Genomic DNA, 7,418 nt, shown 5'->3' with positions numbered 1-7,418 from the left:
ACAGTCATCAGAGGAGCCACATTTCCTGAGCTCGAGCATATTTTTATTTGATCTAAATTGAGAGCTGAGGTGCAATGTCACTTTGTGGAACACTTCTTGTCTACAGCTGTGTGGTAATTTTGTCTTGGAAATAAAAGGTTTTAATGGGATGTTTTATAAAAGCCTCTTCCACCACGACTGCTCCAAGTCATAACTGTCTACAATGAACGTGGGGTCAAGCTGAGGTTTTTATCCTCTCAAGAGACAGCCGGATAGTTACATTGTCTTCCACTAGCAAATTTCTAACGGTATCAAAAGCCTCTTACACACAGACAGCACCAAATTGTAACTGCAAACGTCTGAACTGTCATCCCGTATTGCAGTCAGTGCTGCCCTCCAAAGGCCAAAACTGTATGAAACCAGGCTAATGCAAGACTATACAGAAGTACCAAGTCAAGTGTTTATGACATTTTTTCTTTCTTTCTTATAATTTGTTCAAAACACTACTACTGTAAAATGGAAACTTTGAAGGAAACTTTGCAAAGCTTTAAATTACACTGAGCAAGAGAGAAAAAAATTAATAGCCTAATATATAGAAAAAATATAGTTATAAAATAGTTTTATATTATTTGACTTTCTCAACTTATTATGCATTATATATTGTTATATAATCATAGCATTATGTATTGTTTTTAAATAAAATTTTAAATTAGAGGACAGAATTCACAAAAATATTGTTTTGAACTATGTGTTAGAAACAAACATAGACACCCACTGCTAGAGAAAACACACATTTGTGTTACTGTACATCTGCATATTACCCATATATTGCGCGACAATCCAAATTAAAATATGTACATTTCACAATTTGCAGCGGTGAACGTAGTTATGGAGTTGCGCAATTAAAGAACTACAAATCCCATGCAACCCATTCAAGGAAAAGTCAGCTTCCGCGCAACTCCATCATCGTCCAATCAAATCCCACGCCCTTCAAGTAAGCCCCTCCCCTATCATCTTGTTTTTTTTCCCTCCCCGTCTCAGTTCTCCGCTGCCTGCGACGCCATATTGACGAAAAACACCCTTTCTCAAAAACGCCTGAAACGCTCTCTCCGCCAGAATGTTGTACCTTGAGGACTACCTCGAGAGTGAGTATAGGAGCAATTGTAATGGTTCATGTTTATATTAGAGGGCTTAGGTGTCTTGAGAGGGCTGTTTGTATGTGTGAATGCTTCGCAGCCGTTAGCCTGTAACACGCCTCTGTTCTTCTCCCCGGCAGTGATCGAGCAGCTACCCATGGATCTCCGCGACAGGTTTACGGAAATGAGAGAGATGGACCTGCAAGTGCAGAGTACGAATCCAGTTTAAACTTTAAACTCACTCTTCTGCCGTAAAGCATCACACCTGACCTTGACTAATGCAGAAAGCCTTTCATATTAGCGGGGATTTGTTAGGTGGATTTGCATGCATAAGGAGCATGCATGTGTTATGCACTTCATAAGTCCATGTGGAAGTTGAGCAACATGAGTGTAACTCGGCTAAGGAAAAACTCGGGATTCGCATGCATTATTAATTTTAATAATTTATGTTTTTACCGTCCACGGGCTCTGTTGACGCTGCCAGTGTCCCTACTGATATGAATAGGCTCTTCATAATCACACTGATATTGCATTTATTTGTGTAAACCGTAAGTATTTGATCTGCTTAGTAACTCAATTTAATTAGTAATTTGAACTACAAATTTAGCCAAGTTTATAGTATAATTATTAGAAGGACAGTCGTTCTTGACAGGTTTCGCCCCTAATCTCATGCCCAAGAACATGTCAAGGTAATATTTCACACCAAAATCGACAGAAAAACAATTTATTATTTTTTTGTATAAAGTAAACATAAGTTACAACTATAAAAATATTTTAGGTATTTTTTATTGTGACTTTTTATTACTGCTTTGAGGTGAGGGTGTCCTGGACATTTTTTACCTTTAAATACCTTGCCTTCAGTTGTGATGGTTGAGGGTTCACCCTTTGTGGGGGTTGAACCTACAACCTTATAATGATCTACTACGCAGATGTCTAGGCACTAGGCTACACCACCTCCTCTGTCAAAAGATTTATTTCAGTGATCTGACCATAGGCTCCACAGTAGCCAATCAGTGTGAATGTGTGCTGAGTGTTGGGTTCTTGACTCACTCCTGCCCCTGTTCTTTTGTTCAGATGCGATGGATCAGCTAGAGCAGCGGGTTAATGAATTCTTTACTAACGCCAAGAAGAACAAGCCTGAATGGAGGGAGGAACAGATGGAAATTATTAAAAAGGTAAAGAATAGATGCTGTGCACCTCAGTTGAAGTTTTACTGTTATTAATTACAATTTTAGTAGGAATAATATTGATACTGAAATACAAATGTGAAATTTTCACCCAATAGGTCATTCAAAAATGAAAATTTACTCACCCTCAGGTTATCCAAGATGTATACGAGTTTGTCTCTTCGTCAGAACAGATTTGTAGAAATTTAGCATTGTATGACTTGCTCATCAATGGATCCTGTGCAGTGAATGGGTGCCGTGTGAATGTTCGAACAGCTGATTAAAAACATCTTAATAATCCACAAGTAATCCAGATTCCGTTCCACACAGTCCATCAGTTAACATCTTGTGGATTGAAAAGCTGTCTGTTTGTAATAATCAAGATACACCATTGTTTGCACCTAAAATACGAGTCCTCCATCCATAATATTGCTTTCTCCAGTGTTTCTTTTCTGAATCAGGAGGGAAAAGTTCTTGATCTGTGCAGTTTATTTGTGAAAACAGTCCAAAAGTGTTATAAACAAATGTTGGTGTATTTTTGTGTGAGAGGACTTTTCGGACAAACATGCATCTTTTCAGTTCACGAGACGTTAATTTGATGGACTGAAGTCGTGTGGATTATTGTGATGTTTTTATTCTGACGGCACCCATTCACTGCAGAGGATCCATTGGTGAGCAAGTGATGTAATGCTAAATTTCTCTAAACCTGTTACGATGAAGAAATTAACTCATCTACATGTTGGATGGCCTGAGAGTGAGTAAATTTTCAGAAAAGTTTTGGGTGAAATATTCCTTTAATGGTTGATGGATAGTTTTGCATTTAAGGGGTCATATGCACAATTTTAAAAAAAGCATCTCTTTCTGTTTATCAGGATTACTATAAAGCTTTGGAAGATGCAGATGAAAAGGTCCAATTAGCCAATCAAATTTATGATCTGGTGAGTAATTTTGTTTCCACTAGGTGGCAACACAACATAGATAGTGAATGGGCCTCAGGGATGCTTCCACTCCCACAGTTTAAGTTATCAACACTGCTTTTCATGTGCTATAATTCAATTCAATAATCTACTTTGATTACAATATTTTTTCCCTTCCAGATTGATGGTATATGACTATAATCCTGGTGAGAGGGTTTATGGGAGATTTGCTCTCTGTTGATCTTATGCTGATGTGTGGGTCTCTACGTAGGTGGATAGACACTTGCGGAAGTTGGATACCTGTCAATAACCACCACGTACATTCACACGCCACTGTGGAGAGTAAGTCTGATCCAAGAGAATGGCTGCTCCTTGTTTTTCTTTTTTAATCCTCTGACCTGTTTTGTGTGTCTTTCGACAGAGAGGAAGTACAGCACGCCAGCCCACCACACTACTGAACACGTACCAGAAAAGAAGTTTAAGTCAGAGGCCCTTCTCTCCACACTCACGTCAGACGCCTCTAAAGAAAACACACCAGGTAAAACATACATTCTCTCTCTTGAGTCAACATCATATGAAAACATGTCAGAGAAAGTAAACTTTTTCAGGCATTTGACAATATTCAGTATAGATCTCAATATTTACACTACTGTTCAAAAGTTTGGGATCGGTAATTTTTTTTTTTGTCTCTTATGCTCAGCAAGACTGCATTTGTTTATTAATATTGTCATATTGTGAAATTGTTACAATTTAAAATAATTTTAATATTTTAAAATTTAATTTATTCCTGTGACACAAAGCTGAATTTTCATCAGCCATTACTCCAGTTTTCAGTGTCACATGATCCTTCAGAAATCTTTGCTGATTTGGTGTTTCAACATTATTTTTTATATTAACTGTGATGCATTTTTTCTGCATTCTATCAAAATAGAAATCTTTTGTAACATTATGAATGTCTTTATTGTCACTTTTAATCAATGTCATGCATCCTTGCTCAGTGAAAGTGTGAATTTATTTTAAAAATGTATTCAATCCTTATTGAACCCAAACTTTTGAATGGAAGTGTATTTGCAGTTAAAATGTCTTAAATAAGTGAATTATTTATTTTAATTATTTTTCCCTGTCAGAGGAATCATCAAATAGCCGTTGTTGACAAGTGCCAATTCAAAGTGATTTATGCAAGAACTAAATTTTAAAAAGTAATAAAGGTGATCTTTTTTTCTTTTCTTTTTTTACATTAAATGAACACACAGGGTGTCCGCGGGTCCTTAAAAAGTCTTAATGTCTTAAATAACGTTTTCCTAATATAAGGCCTTAAAAAGTCTTAAAATGTCTTAAATTCGGATTCGATGGGTCTTAATTATTTTTGGTCTCATTACCACTCAAATATCTTCAGTCTGACGGACCTAATGACTGTTTACAATCATTGGACAGACCGAAGATTTTTTCTTCCCAGCGGTAAGTTACTGCGTCATCAGAGAGAATTACAGCATTGATATTTTGTTTTCTTTTTAATTTATACACATTAAATATTACATATATGTATGTAATAAAATGTGTATTTCCATTACAGGTTTAGGTCTTAAATTTCATATAAGGTGGTATTAAAAAGGTCTTAAAAAGTCTTAAATTTAACTTGTTCAAGTCTGCAGAAACCCTGACACAGGAAGGAAGGAATATTTCTGATGAATGTTGATATCTTATTTTTTTTATTAATATATTTTTAATTGTTTACCAATAAAACTACAAAAAAGGTTACCTATATCCTCTGTTTTCATGTAAACACTCTCATACTTGCACTTTGTGAGAGAGCATTGTTAAACTAATCTAACACATTCTTTAGGGAACATTATGGCTAAATAAAAAGTGCATTTGAATCACAGTAATTTTATATTTCCAGCAAAATCATTGCAAATATTCTGTATAACTGCAGCCCTAATCTAATCACAGGGTCAAGGGAAATAAACAACAATTATGATTTGTCATAATCCTGCCACACATGTTTGCCGTGTGTGGTATTTGCTGAATGGTTCAGAAGAAATGAGTGTAATGATGTAATGAGATCACTCATGTTGGACTGTTCCTCACAAGTGTTTCTGGTCATAGATGAAATGTGATTTTGTCTGTGTGTTGCAGGCTGCAGAGTGAACAGCACATCCTCTTCTAACAGCGTGTATAACGTAAACTCCTCCCAGACGCTTTCCTCATTCAACTTGAGCCCACTTCCTGCCGGGCCTACTGTAGGGGTGGGGGCCATTTCCATGGCAGCAGCTCAGGCAGTGCAAGCCACCGCACAGGTGAAACCGCCATCCCCCTTCTTCCCCTCTAATTTTAGATCTATTTGTACCCCCTCCTCCCTTCACTTCCTGTTTCAACTATTTTTGGCCTCTTAGGGTCTTTTTTTCTCTTATCTGTTATTTTTGTGTCAGATTATGTTATATATATATATAAAACAGGAACTTGAACTTGTTTCTTCATCCTCTTTAATATTTGTGTGTTTGTGTTCTTTAGATGAAAGAGGGCAGGAGAACATCCAGTCTCAAGGCCAGTTATGAAGCTGTGAAGAACAATGATTTCTTGGGGCGGGAGTTTGCTCTGAGCCGGGACACCAGCGGTTACTCGTCGTCTGCACTGGCTAACACACTCACACAGCCCCTCACGTCCAACAACAGCTCGGACTCTCGCGCAGGACGCAAGACCAAGTAAGACTCGCACTGTTGCCATATCCATTTATTCCGTTCCTGAATGAGGCACCCAGATACATATTTGTGGTGTTTTTGTACATTGTACATGAGTGCGAAACTCTTGCTCTGGCACTTTTATGTTAAATTCATGTACGTTTGTTTTGCAACCACTTTCTTGCTCGGCTTTTCAGAGGCAACACTAAGTCTTCCAACCACCAGTCCTCTTCATCCTCCTCATCCTCTTCACTGTCATCCTGCTCGTCATCGTCAGCATTGGCTCATGAACTGGTACAGACCACCATCACAGAAACTGACACCAGCAGTCAGGTGGACTGGACCTACGACCCAAACGAACCCAGATACTGCATCTGCAACCAGGTGTGTTCACGTCACATCTCTTTCATACAGAGTGCCACTACTATTCCTAGTGCTTTTACTGTGATTCTGATATTGAATTGATTTACTATTACATTGATTCACTAGCACTAATTAATTGGGGCCACTGTATGCAGATTACAAAGCTATGGTGTGGCAGTAAAGATCCACACATTAAAGCTGTTAAGCTCATGTTGCTTAGGCAGATTATTTTATTTTAGAATTTTACAAATAGAACTAACTAGTGTGTGTGTGTATATATATATACAGTGGGTATATTTATATAAAATATCAGTGTTTTTTTTTTTCGATTCCAGTATCATTATTAATTTAATTTTAATTTAACACTTTATTCCTTTAAACAATTGCCAGATATGATCAGAACGAATGTTTTGAAAAGGAAAAACTTCTATCTCTTGAGCTATTCTTAACCATCCCCAATAGAGCAAGATCATACAGGAAAATCAAAGACCTGTTTAGGGAGGTGCGGTGTGTGTGTGACTCCAGTAACGGTTTGCAGAAGGATTCTGTGAGAGTGTGTGTGTGTTTTAGTTTGTTTGAGTGCAAAAGAATTGTCTCCCCATGAATGCATTTGTTTTATGGCCTCAAAGTAATATTGCTTTTATCAAAGTATCAAAAATAGAAATGTGTGTGTGTCTCTGAATAGACATCAAAGACAAAACTTGCAGTCTTGGTTCGCAGGTGTGCGCATCTGTGACACTTAGCTGCAGGTGCGTGTTTGTCTTGTGTGCTCTGTGTCTCATTCTCTTTCTGTCATTGTGCAGGTGTCATACGGAGAGATGGTCGGCTGCGATAACCAAGATGTAAGTCTAACCCTTCATCTCCAGAGACACACAGCCACATTTCCTCTTCAAACAACTCACACTAGCTCACTCTGTCAGCTCTTGTGATCCTTGGGCAGTCACTATTTTGCAGAGATGACAGCAAGCAGTCATGAGTATTATTGTTAATATAATATGAATTTTATTATATTAATTATTATTATTATTTTATTAGAATAAATATTATAATTATTGTATATAAATAAAAAATTAATTGCTATAAAAATATAAATATATTTTTTAGATGTATTAATTAATTAATAAAATATACAATTATTATACAAACTAAATGTCACAATTCTATAATATAACATTTTAT

The 7,418-nt window shown here is 36.9% G+C and overlaps 1 pseudogene; it reads left to right on the top strand.

The window, feature by feature from the left end:
* Nucleotides 1–989: 989 nt before the first annotated feature.
* LOC107743285 (inhibitor of growth protein 3-like) overlaps nt 990–7,418 on the top strand; it is a 7,859-nt pseudogene continuing 1,430 nt past the window's right edge.

Source organism: Sinocyclocheilus rhinocerous, unplaced genomic scaffold, assembly GCF_001515625.1.
Source record: "Sinocyclocheilus rhinocerous isolate Xijiao unplaced genomic scaffold, SAMN03320098_v1.1 scaffold551, whole genome shotgun sequence".
NCBI lineage: Eukaryota > Metazoa > Chordata > Actinopteri > Cypriniformes > Cyprinidae > Sinocyclocheilus > Sinocyclocheilus rhinocerous.
This window is presented reverse-complemented; position numbering and strand designations above follow the sequence as displayed.